This window comes from Oxyura jamaicensis, chromosome Z (assembly GCF_011077185.1).
Source record: "Oxyura jamaicensis isolate SHBP4307 breed ruddy duck chromosome Z, BPBGC_Ojam_1.0, whole genome shotgun sequence".
NCBI classification, from domain to species: Eukaryota; Metazoa; Chordata; class Aves; order Anseriformes; family Anatidae; genus Oxyura; species Oxyura jamaicensis.
The window spans coordinates 21,308,326-21,331,631 of record NC_048926.1 but is presented as its reverse complement, the minus strand read 5'-3'; the positions used below and the strand labels follow the sequence as shown (position 1 = coordinate 21,331,631).

Genomic DNA, 23,306 nt, shown 5'->3' with positions numbered 1-23,306 from the left:
CCTTTTGCCCTGTGCAGTCTCACATTTAACAGATTTTGATGTTGCTGTTTCATTTGGCACTGGTAGAAGAAGGAAAAGGGTGCACTTTGCTGAGTTGAGACACCCCATAGCAGCAGAAAATAGGTGCAAAATTGATGCGAAAAAATAGGTGTAAAAAGATGGGGGGGGGGAAAGAAAAAGTTCTTTCCTCATGCGAACATAGTAGGCACTCATATGTTAAAATGAGTTCAGTCCCAGAGTTGGGAAGAAAATTTTTATTACATAAGATTGCCACAGGTTTTGCAAACGACTAGGAAACTTCACAACTAGCTATCTTGCATCTAATACATTTTAAATTAAAAATCCAATGTGAAAATGTGCCCTGAAATTAATGACCATTGTATGCCCGGCAGTTTATCTTACCATTTGTAATGCAATAAAGAAGGATCAGATAAACACAGGCATAACCTCTGCCACAACTGATAATGTAAAACATCCCTTGTATCATTTGTCTTTCCTTTAGGCAGTATACAAAAGACATAAAAATGAACAATTCATGCCTAAACAAAGAGGAGCTTGAAAGCAATGCATGTCAGATGTTTACTCTAGGTCATTATTAGAGGGTTGAGTGGATTTGCTTATAAACACAGGTTACTTTGTGGGTAGGGAAATGTGAGAGATGTTTTCATAAAAAAAAAAAAAAAAAAAAAAAAAGACATCTCTTTTAAAGGCATAATGACACTTTTTTCTGGCACAACCAGGTTACAGATAATGCTTTTTTATGGGATATGAAACACAGTCTCATGAGCAGTGTAAAACATAATGTGCTGTAGAAACAATGCTTTTGCTCTCCACTTAGTGCAAATGCCATTTTTCATTACACAGTGAATCTGAGTTTGCCTGGGATTGAAATGAGATCAGAAGAGCACCCTATGACAGATGGATATGCAAACCTCTGATGTGCTGAAGAAAGATCTACTTGAGACCACTGGGAGGTGTTCCTTTGGTAGCTTTCACTTGAATCTAAGTTTGAAACATGGGATCTTTCAAGAATGTCACATCTTTTTATGTTATCCATTTTAACCATTCTCATTCATTGCTGAGTTTACACCCAGTCCAACCAGAGGCAGCAGAAGAAAAAGAGCCTAAACAAACAGAAAGAGCCTTGGGGATTCAGTAATGGGTACAGAGCGTGCGTGCCGTAATCATTCTTCTGATTTGTGTTCAGATATGTTTTCTACTTGCCTTGCAAAAATGCACGCTTTCCCCCTGGATTGCAAATAATCTGAATCTGGATAAAACCATTACAAAGTGCCCTTCAAAACACTGTGCCTGCATCTGAAATGAATGTGTGATGGAAAAGCTAAACACAAGGATTAAAAAACTTCAGTGAAGGAGAATTAAACACAGAAGAGCCGGAGCATAGTAAACACCCTACTGCAGATTTTCTTTATTCTGTCCCTTTCCTGACTCCTCAGCCCTTGCTTTACCGTGACTCTCCACTGCTTATAAGGATGAAGATGCGGTGTCTATCTAATTAACCAGACAAAGCAAACACACACCTACAAAACCCACCCAGAGAGGAAACCTGCTTCCTGGCAGCCTCTGCCACCCGCTCCTGCAGGTGACGGCACGATGTCCCTCCCACGATGCAGTTCTTCTCAGGCACAGGGCTTATTCCCGGCCAACCACAGCAATTCTCTTTTCCCATTCCTTTTCTAGGGATGCTAAATAGGGTTTTGCCTACTGCAGCAGGTTCTTTGCAAATAAGACCACCAAAGCTCACAGCCCCACATCTCTGGAACTGCTTTTTGCTTTTGGACCCTCCCCCTATCTGGAGGGTATCCTACACAGGACAGATAACTGGGAACAGAATTTCCACAGTTCATCCAGAAAATTGATGTTACTTTTCTCAGAAAACAATAATCCGTTTAGAGGCTGCAAACCACTCTCCTAATTATCCTTCAATCTCTCCTAAATATCCTTCATTCTTCACCCAAGCCCATACTGGAAATGTTCACACAGGTAAACGGCTTAGTTTGCCAAACAAATCGATGCTCAGGAGAAGAGGTCACACTGGTACACACCAGCCCGGTGCCTGGTTGAGCTCAGAGGCTGAATCTGATTGCTTTTCCATTCATACCATGGCTCAAGCAAGTTTTGCATGAATACCAAGCAAGGCACATCATGCAGTAGCGTTGGCTGTAAATATACAAGCAGACTGCAATGAGGTGTTTAACATGGTTGCTTGACAAATATTCATTACTTCTTGACAAGTATTCTTTCTTAGTGATCTTGGAGTGACTGCAAGCACGCCAGTTAAAGGTACAGGAGGTTGAAAGCAGAAACAGCAGAGATGGGTTGAACAGCGTTCAGTATTGCAGTAGATACAGCTTGGTTGCATCTCCAGATTCCATGTTATGAACTTTTAACCATAGGTGGTGAACAGGACTTGGCAGTGCCTTGTAACTAGCAATGGATGGCAAAGCATTGTTTCCTTGTTGAATTTATTAATTGAGCCTATAAACCAACATTGTGACCTTGCTTGCTTGTCTCATGCTCTAGGGAAGACAGATACTAGGCAGCATGTTTGGAAAAGTCACCTCAGTGTCACAGGTCTTCTGGAAATCATCCCTCTTTTCAGTCTTCCAGTGCAAAGAGCAGCACTCAAGCCACAGTAGCTGCCATCGGGGTCCCACTGGCTGTGCTGCCCTGCACAGCTCATCCCTGGGCATAGTGCTATAAGCCTTCATCTCAAGAGCACCATAAACATCTCCAGATGAGAGACGTTCTCAGCATGTGTCTCCCCCTGCCCTGGCAGCTGATGTGTGCTTAGCCTGGAAACCAGAAAAAACCACCTGCCTTCGACATTCTGGAGAAGATGAGGCTCAGAGGGGATCTTTTCAATGTCTATAAATACCTGAAGGGAAGTTGCCAAGACAGCCAGACTCTTTGTACTAGTACCCAGTGCCAGGACAAAAGGTGAAATGCACAAACTGGAACACAGGAGGTTCTATCCAAACATCAGGAAGCACTTCTTCAATGTGTGAGTCAGGGAGCCCCAGCACAAGTTGCCCAGAGAGATTGTGGAATCTGCTTGGTGAGCTTCAAAAGCTACCTGGATGTGGTCCTGGGCAACCTGCTCTGGGTCTCCCTGCTTGAGAAGAGGGATTGGACCAGATGGTCCAGTTGCTTTTGTGATTTAGATAGATATTTGATCTAGAATACCAGATTTCTTTCTGAGTTCATTCTCCAGTAAAGTCATGATCCTGTAGCTGTAATATTCACTGTCGTGCAAAGGTAAGTCACAAATCTAGCTTTGCTCTTTCATTACAGGATGCAGGAGAGACAAAGACAGTATGAAGCCAATAGAGGATGGTGACTCATAAATCTGAATTCTTTCTATCAATACTCTTTTCATCTTTTGATTTCCATGGCTGTTGATAACACCTACAGCCTTTCTCATCTTGGGACTTATCCTCAACTCCTCTCATTCTCCCTTATGCTAAGGTTGTCCTTTTTCCTCTCTGTCATTTGCTGAAGTTCAACTCTTGCTGACCCTCAAGAGCTGTTCTTTTGACTGTTTGTTCCTATGTTCCCTTCTGTTTGTATTTGTCCCTCTGTTACCAAGAACACCATGGTTATCTATGGATTAGATTATACATATATGACTGGTTAGTCTTGGAGACAAGGCCTAATTTCATCTTCTTGACATAATGTTGCTGCCTGGCCCACTCTCACATATAGTCACTCCCCACCCTCTTTCCTGTGGAAATCTCACTGGGCTAGGTCTTACACTTGGCTTCTAAATACAATCTTTACCTTTGCTTAAAAATATTTATCATTGCAGCTGAAATACACATAAAATAGTCTTGCACTGACTCAGCTACACATCTATGAAGCAACCTCAGAGAGGTCTGTGGGAATGGCAGAGCCATGTGCAGAGGCACGGAAAACCCAGGACAGAGCCTCAGATTTGTGCCAGTGTGGGGATTTAGGGTATGCCAAATAAAGGCTTTGGGATTTGGTGTCTCATCCAGTTCATATTAACACGCAATGGGAGTCCTGTCACTAGCTCAGAGAGAAACAGGGCCAAATCTTACACCCTTTTAAAGTTATTTAAAGGCTTGTTGCCACAGACATCCCTTTGTCACACTTCTAAATGTCAGGTTTTAAAGTTGTTTTCTTTAGGTATTATGTAGTTGCTTTTCATTATATATTCAATTTCATACCAAATTAAGTTGTGCTATTCTATAAGAATATATAGAATTATAGGAATCTTTGTCATATTCCCTTCTAATGGAATAAAGTACAAAATTCAACGAGCTTTTAAAATTCTATCTGCTAAAAAATGAGCTAGTAATATGAAATTCCTCCCACATACTCCCACTCTAATGTTTCTCTAAAATCTATTTATCTTAGTCACGACCTTATGAGCATGAACAGAATATGGCAAACATTTTTCAGTGTAAGAATGTGTCTAAACTTTGGAAAAAGTTGTTATAGCTGAAAAGGTGTAATTTCCACATGGCATTCAGGTTATATTATGTGATAAAGAAATACAGATGCCAGAAAAGATGTTAATTTGTGTTTTACACTTTACTTAAAATTGCTTGTCTTTGTTAATTTTGATCTAGTAACTGCAAGTTACTGAGTGCTCTCAGCCCACACTGAAATCAGTGGAAACTGAATGCTGTCAGGACTTTCTACAGGATACAGTAACCTACAGGGTTAAGCCCTTCAAGGAATAAATAATTTCCAGTTGACAAAACTGCTCACTTAGGCCAATTTTCTGCTGATATTGAATTTGAGGGGAGTTTTTCACTTGTGTGCAGGGATAACAGGATGGTGCCTTCAGAAAACAGAAATTAATAAGAGACACAGAAAAGGTGTGTTCTTAAGTGTGTTTTGGCATTTCATGAAAATCAGAATAAAAGGTAATAGAAACAATTAAGTATCCAAAACAAATGGCCTTGTTTACCATGGGATGATTCTGCTAAAATTGCTTGGATTTTTCTAGAACCTTTTTTATTTTTCTAGATGTATTAGAGATAAATAGTAAACTGTTCTAGATTGATACTGTTAAGGGCTAATGTGCATCCATAACAAAAGTTTAACTGTACAGAGAAAAAGACTGTTCACAGAAACATTGGACCATCCCTGTGTATGTTTTGGGATCGATCCAAGAACAATACGTTCTGGAAAAAGACGATGTGCCAGCGAAGTTCATCCCTGGTCAGTCATTCCTTAACCTCTAGAAATATGTAATCTGAGAGACCAAAAATATGTTGCAGGCATGTTCAGTATTTATTGATGCCATTTAGCAAGCATGAGGTAAGAGGCAATGAACTAGCTACAGAATGTTGTCCCATGTTACTGCATATGATAAAAACGAACAGACATTTTTCCACAGTAAATGGCAGTATTTCTTACACCTTTCACCAATGCTAAACCAGAGAACTGTTCCTATTTTTTCATGTTACTAGTACTAGTCTGGCAGGTGAGAAAAATTACTATGCTTCAAACTGAGAAACCTATTTCAAAAATAAAGTATTTCTTCTTTATTTATAATTGTCACATTGAAGACTGTTCCACAGTTGTGTGACAATATAGAAAGTAATGTAATTTGTGCTCAGTTTGGGGGAGCTATATACTGCAAGCACATTTATATCTTTTCCATTGACGTATGAGTCAGAGAAAGAAATGCAAGTCACGCTGCTCTCACTTACCCAAAGTCTACATCAGCGTGACTCTGCTGAGTTCACTCCAAGGCATCTGTCCTGAGAAGAGGTGTTGGTTATAGATGAGCTGTGAAAGAGTATCTTGAGAGAGTTTAGAAAGACTTCTCATAGGACTGCAGATGTTCCTCCAGAATGAACAATTTGTACCCCTTCTCAACAACATCCCAAAGCTTAGGTTTCCTTCAGCTATCCATCTTGCTGTAATCATCATTCTGATATCAATGTCTTAGCAAAAAAAAAAGCTTTTTTTTTTTTTTTTTTTTTTTTTTTTTTTTGAGTCACAGGTATTATTACAGTGAGCAACATTTTATGGAAGAGATCAACTTGAGTGCAATCACACAACATGTGCAAGACAACCAAGGGATCAGGCCCAGCCAGCATGGGTTCATGAAAGGCAAGTCCTGCTTGTGACCAGGTAACCCACCTGGTAGATGAGGGAAAGGTTGTTAATGTAATCTACCTAGACTTCAGCAAGGCCTATGTCACAGTGTCCCACAGACTTATGGAAAAGCTGGCAGCTCACGGCTTGGGCAGCTACACTCTTTGCAGGATTAAAAACTGGCTGGATGGTTGGGCCCAGAGAGTGGTGATTAATGTAGTGAAATCCAGCTGGTGACTGGTCACCAGTGGTGTTTCACACGGGCCGGTGTTTGGGTCCATCCTCTTTAATATCTTTACTGATGATCTGAATGAGGGAATTGAGTGCACCCTCAGTACATTTGCAGATGACACCAAGTAGGGGTGAAGTGTTGATCTGCCAGAGGGTAGGAAGGCCCTGCAGAGGGATCTGGAAAGGATGGGTCGATGGGCAATGGCCAGTGGGATGAGGTTCAACATGGCTAAGTGCCAGGTCCTGCACTTTGGTCACAACAACCACATGCAGTGTTACAGGCCTGGGGCAGAGTGGCTGGAAAGCTGTGCAGAAGAAAGGGATCTGGGGGTGCCGACTGATGCTCGCCTGAACATGAGCCAGCAGTGTGCCCAGGTGCATCCTGGCTTGTATCAGGAATAGCGTAGCCAGCAGGACCAGGAGGTGATCGTCCCCCTGTACTCAGCTCTGGTGAGGCCGCACCTCGAGTGCTGTGTTCAGCTTTGGGCCCCTCACTACAAGAAGGACATCGAGGCCCTGGAGGGTGTCCAGAGAAGGGCTACAAAGCTGGTGAAGGGCCTGGAACACAAGTCCTATGGGGAGCAGCTGAGGGAACTGGGGTTGTTTAGTCTGGAGAAAAGGAGGCTCAGGGGAGACCTCATTGCTCTCTACAGCTACCTGAAAGGAAGGTGTGGGGAGCTGGGGGTCAGCCTCTTCTCACAGATAATTAGTGATAGGACAAGAGGGAATGGCTTCAGGTTGTGCCAGGGGAGGTTTAGTTTAGAAATGAGGAGACAATTCTTGTCAGAAAGAGCAGGCAGGCATTGGGATGGGTTGCCCAGAGAAGTGGTAGAGACACCATTCCTGGGTATGTTTAAGGAAAGGTTGGACATGGTGCCTGGGGATAGGGTTTAGTGGGTGATAGTGGTGGTAGGGGGCCAGTTGGACCAGATCTTGGAGGTCCTTCCTAACCTTAATGATTTCCTAATCTTGTATGATTCTGAGATGATTGGTTGAACCTCTAGGAGAGCAGACTGAAGAAAGGAATAAATAAATAAATAATTAAAATGATGCACAACAGCAGCTGTGAGAGAGGAGTGAGAGCCAACCCTGCAGCCCCCCAGGTCAGTGCAGCAGGAGGGCAGGAGGAGCTCCAGGCAGGCAGCAGCAGTTCCCCTGCGGCCTGTGGAGAGGCCCCTGGTGGAGCAGGCTGTCCCCCTGCAGCCCATGGGTCCCACACGGAGCAGATCTCCACACTGCAGCCCGTGGAGGAGCCCCCGGTGGAGCAGGTGGATGTGGCCTGGAGGAGGCTGCGGCCCATGGAGAGCCCCCACAGGAGCAGGCCCTGGGCCGGAGCTGCAGCCCGTGGAGAGGAGCCCACGCAGGAGCAGGGGTCTGGGGGGAGCTGCCACCCGTGGGGGACCCATGCAGGATCCACTTCTTTAGTTATCTTCTTTGATCAGCTCCAAGTTTTTTAAAATTCCATTTCAGGAAAGCATGCCTGATTTTTCACAAGTTTTGTAGATAGGCTATATCTGGAGTTGGGAAAATCTGTCAGGCTTGAGATCACTAAGGCCAGGAGAGGAAAAAATATAATTCGGCTTATAATGGAGTTTCTTCTCTGTTTTTTGCTTACAGAGTAGCTGCTGCCACTATGTGACATCTTTGTTCCTTCTCTAAGTGCACAACTCCACCAGCCAGTAGCCCACAGGGAGGGTGCGGGACGCACAGTTGCTGCAGAACCATCTCCACTGAAGGTTCCCTGAACTTTTCTGCAGCTGCTTAGTGCTGTACCAGTCTCTCCTGGCCTTTTCAATAGCTTCTGACCCTGGTGGGGAAGGAGGTTGCTCACCATTTACTGTCTCCAAAGAGGAGGCCACATAGTTGTAAGAATGACTTTGTCCTGCCGAGTACCAACTCCGCTGTTCCTACTCTGTGGGGACAAGCCAGACTAGCAGGTCACAGAATAAATAATGTGACAGATTTCCAGAAAGTTGTGTCCATTTTCTATGCTGTGACATTAAAAAAATTTATAAGTATCCTATGTGATTATTCATATCATATCACATTGTCTCTGTTCAAACATAAATCCTATTGACAGCAATTTTCATTATGCATCCATTTTAGGGATGAACTTCTTTATAGTAAAGTCTTTCTAACCCAGTCCTTCTTTATCTTCATTATAACTCAGTCTTTCTATTCCAGTCCTTCTTTATCTTCCCCAGTAGCATTCTTTTCCTAACGTCTCGTGAATTTAAGTTGTTCCAGTTTAAGCATAAGACTTGTCTTGACTATCATGCATGTGGGAAACAAATCATTCTCTTCTGCAATTTTGTATTGCTGATTGTTAGAGTTGGTTCCTCTCTCGGTCTCTTGCAACATAGGCTAAAATAATGTCAAGTGGTTTGTTCACTTCCTTTCTAGACTCCTGGTCAGTTTTAGTGGTCTCCTCTGGACTTTCTACTGTTGATCCACGTTTTCCAAAAGACATTTCCCAGCACGGGAAACAACCCTTCAGCTGTCCAAGGCAATTTGGGTTCACTGGGGCTGAACAGAGTGGAATGATTCTCACACATTCTATATTTCTGTTTACCCTACTATAACTTTTGCTGCTTTGCAATTATTTCCTCTTCCTCAGCTCATGATTCACAACAGTCCCCAGATGCTTTCACGAAGAACCTGTATTTTGCCAGCTGTTCTCTATCCTATGTTTATTTGATGAAGCTTCCCCAAGAATAGTACCTTGCATTTTACATTATTAACACTGTTTTTCAGAGCATCTTCACCAACTGTCAGGATGATTTTTAATTTTAATTTTATTTTCTAAATTATCTGTGGTCAGTCTCAGTGACTGACCTATAGAAAATTTATAAGCATGCTTAATTATTCCCCATGTAACTTGATATTGAAAACATTGAAGAGAAAAGGTCTGAGGACAGACTTCTACAGAACATCATCCCCTAAAATTTCCTTTAGTAGTGGATCCTGGTTGTTTCTTGTCACTCAAATAATATTGCCTCTCATCTTAGCGACTGCTCCATCCAGGCCATTTGTAATTTGCTTATATAAGAGTTACATGAAATAGCATGAAAATCTTCCCGAAAACCCAAAGTTTTGGATCACTCCTGTTTCTTTTTCTGGAAACCATTCATTCAATGGTGTTAGATTGACTGGCATTATCTATTCGTGACAAGTCTATCCTTGCTTCTACTAGTCTTCATGTTTTCTCACAAAAATAAGTTTTTGTTAATTATTTCAACATTTTCCTGGTACTATGGATAACCTGGCAGGTCCATAATACGGAACCACTCTATTTTTCACTCTGCTTCATAAAGATGTGTGCTTTATTCTTTCTCACTCCTTGATACCTCACTTTTCCAGAGCAGGCTGTTAAAGATACTAATAATAGCACTGATACTTCATCTGATAGCCCTTATACTAATCTGTGAAGGTCATTGAGCCCACCAAGTGTGAAAACATCTGATTCACCTGCAAAATAAATAAATAAATTAATTAATTAATTAAATCTATCTGATTTACCTGCAAGCTTCCTCATTGGCAGTTCCTCATAGGCTGAAAACTGGTGGAGTTATATAGGCCGAGGTAAACAATATCCCACGACAGTCAGCATCCATTTGTACTGGTGACTGACAAATTCTCCTGCACAGGAGCCCTGTAATGCTAAAGCTATCTGTAATTTGATTATGGTCAATAGATATTATGATAGGCCTGTGAAAAGTGCTGTTTGATTACTTTTACCTGAAGACAGTACAAAAATGTCTTCTAATTCAAAGCATAGTATCAAAATGTGAGCTAAGAAGCTGGTGGATAAATTATTAGAATGCAGTCTTTGCACTGATAAACTTTTGAACTTTCATTGAACTTGTATATTAAGAATAGGCAGTTTTTCCAAGAGGAAAATTCTCTAGACAACCTACAATTTTTCTTTCACATATTTAAGGAAGATGTTCGATCTGGTAAGGAAATAATAGTAATTTATGTCTTTGATAATTGAGAAGGATTATAGTTCTATACACAGAAAGAAACAGCCGTCACCTCCTCTCTGAGTCACAGTCCTATTAAAGAGGTAGATACCACCTTAACCAGAAGAAACCTCAATATTTTGGGTTAAGAGATGAAGGAAGCTTCCAGCTCCCTGTGAAATAAAAACATCACTTTCAGCCTCTTACTCTCTCACTCCTGCCTCAAGACTTGGCACAAAATGATTTAATCCTTCTTCATATACATGTCCTTTTTCCTAAAATGAGACAGTTCTTTCCCCTCATGTAAGCAGAAGTGGGCTTTAGGGACTGCTGTCCTTGTAGTTACAAACCTGCCTTCTTCAGGATGGGCAAATTTGCAATTCTCTGTCCACCATTCTGCTCTAAACAAACTGATATAAACCAAAGGTTTATATATAATTCATGATACAGGTGAATTTTTTACTACTGACCCTACTGTGAAGTAGACTGAATCCATTAAAAAACATCATCTGCTGTCAGAGCACAAACCATAAGTTTTCCTGAGCAGGGTTGGTTCATCCTACCTAAAGTAAAGCTCAAGGAAATGAGATAAGCAGGAAGACATCCATGAAGGACTGATCTGCAGACAAGCCACCTCATTCAGCCATTTGTGGCATGGAGGTCATGCCTTTTAGACTCTCATGAAGCAAAATGATTTGCAGTTGGGCAGAGATGTTCAGATTAAAGTTTCATGTGTATGGGGTGTGAGCAGGGAATATCTGCTCATGTCATGAAAAACACCACAGATTCAGGAAAAAATGGGTTGCCATTTCTGCTTTCCCCACTTCCATGGGGTCCAACTCACCTACACAGTTCAGCACAGTTTGATGGGCTTAGGGGAATCTGCAGGAAGATGATTGCTAACCAGAGTGCTCCAGACTTTCATTAGTCTTTCTGGAGGTAAGAAGGCAGCTGATGACCCTACCAGCCCCCAGACCACTGTCCAGCAATGAGACCACATCAAGACCCTTCCTCCTTCACTGAAGCACAGTGACCAAGCTCTGCTCCTATTGCTTTCTAACTCCTTTCTGTCTGATGTGTTGCTTTCTTATGCTTCAGACATGAGCTCCTGTCTCTGGATGCTCTGGTGCTATGGAACAGCCTTCCACGCACCTCTCTCCTCCCTCATCAGGAACATATGCTTTGCCACCCTCATCTGTTTCTGTGGGTCAGTTATTCAGTAATTCCCACCTATGACCTCACCCCAAAGCCTTTCAAAATGGAAATCTTCCACTAGCTTAAACAGGTCTTGAATCAGTTCTATTTAAAATATTTTTAGGGCACTGAGCATTGCAATACTGACAGAAGTCCTCAGTAACAGGCATAGCACTGCTTTCTTCTCACTAATAATAATTTCTGTAGTCATTTTCATTCCTCTTTTGTATTAACTTAGAGCAGTGAGTGTAGCAGTGAGGCTTCATTGAGGTCAGAGGTGTGGGCTGATATTAATGTGGTCAAATGCAGATACCTGCAGATGGATTAGTCACCCTAACGACCCCTAATAGAGAAAGGAGAGAAATTCTCACCTCTAGGGTGGGATCCTGTGTATCTTAAAGCATATGTGGGGTTGATGTACCGCAACTTCTGAGATTAAACCCATCTCTGATAAAGGTGCTCCCAAGATGACAATCTTCCAGACAGAGAGCCTTATTGTGAGAAAAATCTCAAATAATTTTCTTCAGAAAGGATCTTCTGTGAAGCTTATTTTATTTGCGATATCAATGGTGGGTGTCCTGTCAATCAGGAGCGCATTTTAATAAACAAATCATAACCTCCTATTCCCTATTACCCAATGCCTGATCACCTCCCATGTTTCCTCATTGGCTGAGTACTACAGGTTCACAAGCTACTCAGTGCTCCTCTATACCACAGATGTACAATTTTTCTTTTCTTCAACCCTTTAATTTCTCCTTTCTTTTGTTTTGAGAACTTGTGATCTTTGTTTTACTGTTCTCACACTGCTTTTCCTCAAGCTGCTGCCTTACTTTGGAACAGTGAGGCCTTCTACTGTCCACTTACCTACTTCGCATTTCTCCTTATTATGACTACACAACTACACTTGGAATAAAGAAAAATAATTCTCTACTGAAAAAAACACAACTTTGTTTCTCACAATTCCCCCCTCTTCTTTTCTTACTATTGTTGTTTTTGCACCTCTTCACATGCCACATTCTTAAGTTTTTCCAACATTAAGGTGCAACAGTCTTCTTAGGATGTCATGGAGGATGACAGATATACAGTGCCATTATTATTACAATACCAACAAATAGTTGTTTGAGCCAATTCTATTCAGGAAACCACAAAGTTAATTTCTCCCAAATGTTTCTAAATCCCCAGGAACTGACATCTTGAGCTACTCTATGTAGGATCTTGTTGTGGTTTTTTTGTTTGTTTGCTTGTTTGTTTGTTTCCCAAATATTTTTGAGATCAGTCAAATTTGTCCCATTTGATCTACATATATACAGCAACTAGTATTAATTACAGTGCACGCTCCTCTTTATGAGGTTATAAATAAATCTAATACTATTTGATTCTAGAGTACTATTTTTGCAAACTTAACAAACTTATTTTCTTGTTCTTCAATTACAGCTGAGATATTTGCAATAGTGTTTTCTAATTCCCACACCACTTTTTTCCCCCCCCCCAGGTTTACTAATTTTTCAAGTATCTACATAAAGCAGAATTCATTTTCATTTTCAAAGTAGTAAATCTCAACGATGTCAGTTGGATATTAGAAAACAGATATTTAGAAAATAGATTAAATATCAATAATATTTATTTAATTAATAAATATTTAAAAATATTAATAATAGATAATAAAGATTGTAGATAATATTAATAATATATAATAGATAAGAAAGAGCAGTCAGGCGTTGGGACGGATTGCCCAGGGAGGTGGTGCAGTCACCGTCCCTAAGGGTGTTCAAGGAAAGGTTGGATGGGGTGCCTGGAGACATGGGTTATTGGGTGACATTGGTGGTAGGGGGGTGGTTGGACCAGATGATCTTGGAGGTGTTTTCTGACCTTAATGTTTCTGTGATTCCATGTTACACTGATGAGAGGTTAGAGCCCGAGCTGGAAAACGTCACATGGAACACGGGAGGTGCAGGACAGTCCCTCTGGTCAAGGGGCTGCCTTTCTCTCAGGCAAGCCAAATGGCCTGGGGGAGCCAGACCAGAAAAGGGACCCTCAGCCCCTCCAGCCCTCCTTCTGCCACGTGAAGGCATATTCCAGGTCGCTCCCTACACAGCCGCCTTTAGCCACGCATGGGCCACTCCATCACAGAGGCTCACTGAGGTCACAGTGGCCACCACTGCCCCGCCTTTGCTGCGGGCCCTATAAAACAGGCCCCCTGCAGCTGGCCCACCACTCGCTCAGCAACGAGCTCCTCTGAGCCAGCATTCGTGGCAGGAAGGAGACTAGAGGCAGAAAGGTGAGAAGCGGCCCTCCTTGGTGTGTGAGGACAGCGATGGCGTCCGAAAAAGCACCAAGAAGGAATGCAGCTAAGAAGGAGGAGACGTGTCGTGGGCAGAGGAATAGTGCCAGCAGCACAAGAGACATCAGTGCTCAAGGGACACCTGGCACACAGCCCACCGACAGGTACAGGCGGTATAACTGGTACCGCAGCGATGCGGGGAACAGGCCGCCCCCTCAAACACCCAGCAACAGGGGGCCTCGGCCTTTCCATAAGCGCAACGGTGGCGTGGGGCAAAGCCAGGAACATCAGGCAGACAGCCACGGGGAGCAGAGGCGTGCCCATGGTCGGGAACACAGCATGGCACCCAGGCAGGGCCATAAGACAGGCGGCAGTATGGAATCCATGTGTGAAAATCAAACCAACAGTGGCACAGGATGACCCCCTAGTTCAGCATCCTGACCCGAAAACATTCCGGACAGAAGGCATCCCATTTGGGAGGTCCCGGGCAAAGACTGGATTATCCTCCTGCCAAAAACCGTGGAGCCCGTGGAGCTGGATCCACCAGAAGACGTGGAGGAGGCAATGGAAGTGGATCCATCTGCACCAGAACAGACCTGGGACTCCCGCAGAATGTCTTTGCTCTCTGCCATCCGAGAGCACCAACGGCGGCGCGGGAGTGCCCGGCCAGCTCCCTACTCATTGTCTCTCAGGCTCCATGCCAAGCATTAGCTTGGAGTCACCAAACACCTCAGACATCCCACAGGCTTACCTGCAGGATGTCCCACCAATAATGAACTCTGTTGCCAATTCTCAGGGGTTGTGTGCTTGCTTCTTTCCCATCCCCCAGCCCTTGTGTGAGAGGTGGCAGCCCTTCTGCACAGAGCCTTGAGGAAGAGCACAAGAGAGGACACTGCTCCCTTCGGGCTGCTGCGCTGGGGCGACAGGAGAAGTCCCCGAGGGCCACCATGCACCTTTAATGTTTGTGAAAATAGACTGAGGGGTGAAAATAGTAGTGTGTAAGTGATTATAGAATTAAGTGATTATATTAGGAGTGAGTTTCTATGGCTGAGTAATTGGTAACGACAGACATGGAGAAGGCTGAGCTACTCAGCGACTTCTTTGCCTGCGTCTGCACTGGTAGACGGGCTTCCCACATCTTTCATTTCCCTGAACCCATAGATGGAGGCTGGGGGATCAAAGTCCCACCCGCTGTAAGTGAAGAGCAGGTTCGACACCACCTGATGAATCTAAACATGTACAAGTCTATGGGACCTGCTGACATGAATCCCAGGGTCCTGAGGGAACTGGCTGATGGAGTTGCCAAGCCTCTCTCCGTCATAGTTGAAAAGTCCTGGCATTGGGCGATGTCCCCAGGTATGAGTCCATCCTTTCTCAGCCATTCTTACTGTCATCTCAGTATTCAGAAGCACTTGGAACAGTCTGTCCCACTCAGGCTGCAGGTTCAATTCTCTCCATGTTCGCATCAGATCCCAGTCTCCTGTTCAGAATGGATGGATCAGGACTTCCAAGGGTGGGCTTTGAGCTAACAGTCCATGGGTCCTGAGAGATGACAAAGAGGACAACAGCCCGAGTATATAGTTCTTAAGAAAAGCATCTTTTGTCTCAAACTGAGGTAATCCATTCCCTTTGTCCATGTACAGCAATCCAAATAGTATCTCATATGGGGAAGTGCCAAAGGTAAGCACTTTGTTTGGGGAAGCTGAGTTTCAATTGCTTCTTTACTGTCTGATCCCCTCCACCCTTCCAGAAGAGGAAGGATGCCAAGGAATGTGAATTTTCCACTTAGTTCCTAGAGTCCGCATTAGCCCTTGCAATATTTCTGACATAAAGTGATTTCTTTGATCAGAGTCAATATTTTCAACAATTCCATACCTGGGAGTAACTTGTTCTAGAATTTAGTTACTATGTTCACGGCAGCAGATACTGAAGGGAAAGCTTCCACCCACCCTGACAAATGATCTACCAAGACTAATAAGTATTTAAATATACCTATTCTAAGGAGTTCTGTAAAATCTACCAGTACATTTTGGAAGTGTTGAATTCCTGGTTCTTACTCCCTTTGGGCTGAGTGCAGATAATTTTCCTATTTACCTTTTGGCATACTACACAACTCCTGCATACTTGTTCAGCCAGAGTATATATATTCCTACACATACATATCTCCATAACACAGCATCACATGTTGCTTGAATTCCCCGATGACCCTCTTGATGTAAAACAGTTAATATTTGCCTCATTAGCACTTTATTCAGCATTGCTCTCCCATCAGGGAGTATCTGTTTTCCTTTAGATTTCATGACTCCTAATTCCTTAAAAACCTCTTTTAAAACTTTTACTTCTTTTTAGTTTTGGGTAGGGGTAGCTCAACGATTCCCTGAATCCTCTCTGGATTTGTTCTTCATTCCCATTCTCAGACACAAGATGCCCTAAATATTTGACTACTTTTTCTACAAATTTTCATTTATTTTCCAATACTTTCAAGCCCTATTTTCCCAGAAAGTCGAATAGTTTGTTAGTGGCTTCCTTCACAACTTATGTTGCTTTCCCAAGAGCATCTCTATGAGTACTGATCTGCCTGTTCCAGGGTATTTTAAGTTTAATTTCCAGGATATTAGTGTAGACTCAGTAATGTGCAGTATGTTGCCAGAAAACCTGTCTGTTGTGAGAGGGTGCTGCTGCTTTCTCACAGGGGCAACATGCAGCCTTGGACTGAGTTGAGATCTCCGGCTCTTTAGCTCAGGCGACAGTGGGGCCCAGGGCCACTCTCTTTCATGGGAAAACAGAATAAACACAGTGGTTGTGAGTAGCCAAATGGCCATGAATACTGTGCCAGGGCTGCTGCCGTGGGTAGGGGCTGAGCTGGGCTGCAACTTCCTCCCCTGCTCCCTTGTGTGCACTTGCAGAGTGAGCTGGCCTTTCCTCACCTCATCCCACACCCTTGGCACCCAAGGAACCACATTGCAGAACCTCCTGATTTGGAGCCAGGTGATCTCCAGGTGACTAATGAAACTGAAACAGAAGTATCAACACAAAGGATCTGTGTGTCCTTTGAAGGTAAGTATGGCAAGCAGAGACACTAGATGATACGTCAGAAGACCTGGCTGACTTTGTTCTCTTCTTGCTAGGGTATTTTCTTAAGTATCACTGCCTAGACAACCCTGCTAGGCAGGAGGGAACACCAGTGGCTGGGGCCATTGTGAGAACTTTCATAGTGCAGATCATCCCAGCCCAGCACCCAGGCACTGCTTGCTTTACACAGTCATCTCCAGTAATGTCTTTCCCCCTTTTTTTTCAGCCTCATGACCTGCTACTGCCAACTGCTCCACCCTTGAAGTCCCCAAAAGAAGCATCTTTAAAAGTTTAATGTACTTTGCCGTAGGTGAGGGTATAAACATGGAATCATAGAATAGAACCACAGAATATCCTGAGTTGGAAGGGACCCACAAGGATCATCAAGTCCAACTCCTGGCTCCACACAGGACCACCCCAAAATTAGACCATGTGTCTGAGAGCATTGTCCAAATGCTTCTTGAACTCTGGCAGCTTGATGCTGTGACCACTGCCCTGGGAGCCTGTCCCAGTGCCTGACCACCCTCTGGGTGAAGAACCTTTTCCTGACACCCAGCCTGACCTTCCTCTGATCAGATCACGACTACCAAGCAGAAGTATTTCCCAACAAATAATTTCCCCACTGTCACCTTCATGAGTAGGAGCCACACCGATATATGTTTTCCATGTTTTATTGTCATTTGTTTTTCTCCTAATTAGATCAGACTGGATATTAGGAAAAATATCTTTGCCAAGAGGGTGGTCAAACACTGGAACAGGCTTTCTAGTGAGGTGCTTGATTCCCTGTGCCTGTCAGTATTCAAGGGGCATTTGTGCAATGTCCTTAATAACATGCTTTAACTTTTGGTTGGCCCTGAAGAGGTCAGGCAGATGGACTAGGTGATCTTTGTAGGTCCTTTCCAACTGAACTGTTTTAAGTCTAATAGTGTCCTGCCAGTCAGGTTAAGATCCCTCATGCAAACTGAGATACTCCTGCCATGGATAGATAATAGTAGAGATAAATTCTTCCTTCTTCACTATATCATGGGTTTAATCTTGAACATACGTTTCCTGTCTAGCAAAGTTTGTACAAAACGTTCCAGTAGACTTGTTTTTCATTGGGAAACACAGAGCAGGTGGAGTCCAAGCCTTCAGCAAGGGTGTAAGTGCATGTGCCACCTGGAAGGCAATGCAATGGGAAAGCCAATCCCAAGGTAACACTCTGACCTCTTCAAAATGAAACAATTTCAGTCTTATCAAAATCAAATGATATAGAATGAAAATGAAATAAAATGTTCTTTCCATTTTTCTTAAATTTGATTTCTGCAACCAAGTCAAACAAAACTATTTGAAATCCCACCTTTTCCACTGGTTACAGTGTTGTCACTCTGTTTCAGCTTTGTGGCCAGTGGAGAATGAGGGCTGGTTACTCCTTGTGTGGCAGCTGACGTGCAGCGATGCTCAAGAACAGCAGGCTGGCAATATCCTGGGCACAAGTGTGATGATTTTTTATCACCTCATCTGTAAAAAGATTGAAGTGAGGCAAGTATTAGATTTGATTTTCCAATATAAAAAACGTTCCAGTGAGAGAGAGATTCACGTATGACATCTGCCTCACAAAACACCCCTCACCAAAGACACGGTGGCCACTCTCTTCTACTCATTTCATATGAGGATCTTTCTCTCCCTTCTTCCCTCTCCCCCACTCTTTGCCCTGAGGAAATCAAGATTAAGACATTTCTTTCCACCTTCTTTGAATTATCACAAAATCCCAGACCCCAAAGTCTTTTCCCTTCAGCAATATTGGGCACTCTAATTGCAATATGTACTTTACATGCAAATTTTAATGATTAGATTAAAATTAGTTTCTCCTGTAAGGTGAGCAGCAGTGTCCCCTGAAACAAAAACAATTTATTTGAAGCAGATCGATAGCACATGGGAAAGCACAGTTAAATTGAATACCTACCTTTTAGTATACTCTAGCGAACTTTTCATGTACAGACATTTCAAGGTAAAAATATACCAGAGAGATTGATAATAATGGGGAAAACCCAGCATGTGAGATTGTGATAGCAACTTTTTTTATCAGATTGTGTACAAAATAAATTGAAATCCTCAAAAATAAAAAACCCAAACCACTTGCTTCTCATCTAAACTCTGTAATGTTTTGGATCTTAGCAGGGAATAGGCTTCATGTCATAACTGAAAGGCAGATGAATCTCTAGCTTTTAGGAGCCAACATAAAAAAGACACGAAAGCAAAGAAGATGCTAAAATAATTTTTTTTAATGTCCTTTTTTTTTTTTTTTTTTTTCAGAAAACTGCTAGCTCACTTTTTCAAATGACTAAATTAAGGTTAAAAAAATAAAAAATAAAAAGTTTGTGTGCCACCTCAGATGAAATCGGTGCATCCTGGAGATACAGAACAGTAAATAAGACTGTAAATAGTAAATAAGCCAAACAAAATAGTAAATAAGCCAAACAAAATGTTTTGTTTGGCTTCCTTACATAATACAAAATGAAACTGGGTGAATCAGGCACTGAGCTGGGGAGCTCTTTTAAATTCTCAGCTCTGCCTCTAACTGGCCTCATGATTTCTGGCAAGTTCTCCTCGGAAGATTCATCTGAAGGGAAGGGTGGCTGAGGGTATCCTTTGACCAAGAATAAATTTGAGCTGAAAACAAGTTCAGGAGCTACCTTCCAGTAGGAGCAATACCCTAATCAATCCTTCTGTGTGGTTAGAGACTGACAACATAATATTTCCACCTGAAACAACTGGCCTTGATGTTCCTGAGAGCCTTTCCCATCCATACATTCATTCACCAGCCTGAGCAGTCTGATGATGTTGACCAGAAAAATCCTGTGCTCCCACATGCATGTCCTCATCCCCACATTGTGCAATGAATCAGGATGGGCACACATGGCAACCAGATGAACACATCCCATTTCACATGCTCCTCTGCAGCACATAGAGGACATGGTACTAAAACCCATGAGATATAGCAAAATCCTCCAAAATCTAGGGGAAAAGAAATCTCCCTGGGACTGATTCATACTGCAATTGAGAAATAGACTTACAGCAAGGATTTCTGGAAAACCTCACTAACCAGCAAACATGATATTGCTATTACAAATATATACAAACATATACTTAGCTGATCTTTTGCAGAATTAGCCTGTCCAATGCCTTTTTTCCACACTGTTTTAATGCAACATATGCAGAGGCAGTCATTTTTCCCTGTTTTAGGCAGAATGACAGAAAAAGAGATGTGGTGTTCTCCAGAAGGTGGGCTGTGGAAAGTGAAGTACCCAGTAAGAAAGACAGAGCAGGAATGTTCTAAAAAAAGATTTTAATGAGGATCCAGGAGAGCCCCCACAACCTACTGACTTCTGTGGTCTCCAGCAGTTTTGCAGGTTCTTGTTCTAGGTTCTGCTCCAATAATATTTTTCTTATTTATAGGAGTGAAACAGGTCCAGTGTGAAAGACGGACACAACAGTAAGCAGGAAAATACCACAAATAATACTAGCAAGTAAAGGAGTAAATTCCAAATTATCTGCATAGAGAGTACTAGGAAAAGATAAGTCTTGAAATCAGATAGCATGATGAATTCCATCTTGAGGTGCTCAGGGGATGGGCTGAGCCATTAATATCTGAGGATTCCCAATTGACAGGTGAGGAACCAGAAGGCCCCAGATGAAGTGTCTCTTTCACAGGGGGAAAAGGGCAGGAGGGAGAACCCTGCTTGATTTCAGCATCCACGGAAAACATCACAATGCAAGATTTACAAGAGGAGGAGGAATCAGAATGGTTTTATCGTGCATTGGGGAAACCTCTGGGGAAGTCTGTGAATGTTCTGATACAGACCAGAACAGACCCTGAGAGCAAAAAGCTAAACGTGTCCCCAGCATGTACATTAAGGCTCTAACAATTCTTCTCTGATTTGGCCATGGCTTCCTGGATTCACTTCCAACCCATCTGCACTTTTTGTTGGGTACACACGAGAAAGCAGATATGCCGCAGGACACTTTGGATACAAAATCCACCAGAAAGCACCTTGAGTGTGCTGCTTATCACACCACACACCTGACTCATGGGCACGGGATCGTGCCCAGGTATAACAGAGCTGCACCACATGGCATATGTGCTCAATCAAAACAACTCATATTTTTGGTATTAAATATTTAAGCAAGTAACACAAGAACAAGTTGTACCTCATGCATTATTCATGGTAATTTCGTGTTTTGAAAAGTGAATATTTGATAAACTGTGACTTGTTCATGGACAATCTGTAATCAGAAGGAGATGAATATCATCAATACATTATTCATTAAAAATTATTTGTTCATTTCTAGTATCAGGTTATCCCAGCCTTTGAGCCATTTATTCACGCCTAGAGCTCCTCTCCGAAGCCCTCTCCAATGTTGTTTCAGATAGCTCTGCCTACCTGGGGGAGCCCAGCACCCAGGTGTGTGGTGTCACACCTCACCCTTCCCTGCTGCACCAGTGCCAGCAGGACCACGGGGGACACCAAAGGAGGCCACCAGAGGAGGCATGGCTCCAGGAAGGACCGTGGTGTCGGGGTGATGTCGTGGCACCAGCTACACCTTGTGCTGTTCAAAGGCTGTCCACAGCTTGGGAGCAGGGGAAGCATGGAGCAACAACTCAGAGCAACACAAGAGGGAGGAGGGAATATAATACTGACTGACCTCACCTCTTTCATGGCTTGGGCCTGACTGTCTCCATTTTAGCTGCTTTGGGAAAGCTTTTGTTCAGTCCATGGCTATCAGCCCCCTTTTTGATTCCCCTGCTAATAATTGTTTCTTACTGCTTTACTAGAGCCATCATAGAATCGCAGTACTGTTTGAGCTGGAAGGGACCTTTAAAGAACGAAACCAACTCCCCTCACCATGGGCAGGAACACCTCCCACCAGACCAAGCTGCCCAAAGCCCCATCCAGCCTGGCCTTGAACACCTCCAGGGATGGGGCATCCACAGCTTCTCTGGCAGCCTGTGCCAGTGCCCACCACTCTCTGAATAAAGAATTTCTTCCTAATATCTCTTCTATATCTGAACTCTTTCAGTTTAAAAAGATTGTCCCTTGTTGTGTCACTACAAGCCCTGGTAAAAAAAAGTCTTTCTCCATCTTTCTTATAAGCCCCCTTTATAAAAGGTTGAAATAAGGTCTCCCTGGAGCCTTCCCTTCTCCAGGCTGAATGGCCCCCACTCTCTCGACCTTTCCTTATGGAAAGGTATTGATGGTTCCAGAAGAGGCTCTGGACACACTCTAACAGGTCCACATCTTTCTTGTGCTAGGGGCCCCAGAGCTGAATGCAGGACTCCAGATGGGGTCTCATGAAAACAGAGCAGAGGAGAATCACCTCTGTTGACCTGCTGGCTACGCTGCTTTTGATGTAGCCCAGGATGTGACTGGATTTCTCTGCAAATGGTTAGTTGTTTAGCAAACCTGGACTTTTTTTGCAGCTCCAAAGTGGATGAAACTAGTCATTAAAGTGGGGAAGATACAGCTGCACCAGAGTCCTGAGAGCAGAGGAACCACTGGGTTTAAAACCGAAAACTCACACACATCAGTGGCTAAGGAGAAACTCTTAGAAAAAAAAATTATATATATATATATATATATATATATATATATATATATACTACAAGTACCCGCAAGTCCTGCTACACAAGCGGAAGCACTTTGAAACACATGATTTCATGCTGGGCATCTCTGCCTTTCACAGACAGAAACTCAAGGGTACCAGAGCAGTGAGCCTGTCCACAAGATGCAGCACCAAACTGATGAGGTTTCTCTCATTGTAGTTAGAAAATAACTCCAGCCTCCATAGAGGCTAGCAGGTTGGGAGTGAGGTTTAATGAGTGACTCAGTGTTTTCAGGGTGTTTGCAGGTCAGGATCCCCTGGAAAACAACATTTGACTGATGATGTTACAGGAGGAACCACCACGGCCCCAGGCAGTGGCAGGCTGTGATTGAGTCACTGTGGCAACGAAGGGATCTACTCCTTCTCCCACTGGGTTAACATCTGTGCATCCATGCTTACTACCACAGAGCGTGAAGCACTATTTTAAAGAATCATTGGTTGGAAATGGACCGTTTTTTCTTCTTCCATTTTCTTTTTTCTGTAAGTAGCAAAATGGGAAAAAAATAAAAAATAAAGAGCAGTGTGGAAGGAAGGGAGATGCTAGAACTGAAGAAATTGGACATTCAGGTTCCTCCTTCCATCTCTAAAACAGTCCCAGCATCTGCAAAGATTTTTGATAGACCTGAACCAAAAATTGCATTGATTTAAAAACAAACAAAAACTTAAAAAAAAAGAAAAGAAAAAAAGAAAACTTCCAAACTTGTAAAATGGAAATTTATGCAGTAATTTTCTATGAAAATATCCTAATGCTTTTGAACAACATGGGTTTTCTCTACCTAGGCAGAACTCAAAATGTTCCATATTGTATACAGAGGAAAACCAGA

At 42.9% G+C, this 23,306-nt stretch overlaps 1 long non-coding RNA gene across 1 annotated transcript; it reads right to left on the bottom strand.

The window, feature by feature from the left end:
* Positions 1-2,868: 2,868 nt before the first annotated feature.
* Positions 2,869-12,698, bottom strand: LOC118156413. Its single transcript, XR_004746256.1, has 3 exons — positions 12,562-12,698; positions 8,169-8,171; positions 2,869-2,878 (listed from the first exon to the last, which is right to left on the bottom strand). It is a non-coding gene; the product is annotated as an uncharacterized LOC118156413 (long non-coding RNA).
* Positions 12,699-23,306: the final 10,608 nt, after the last annotated feature.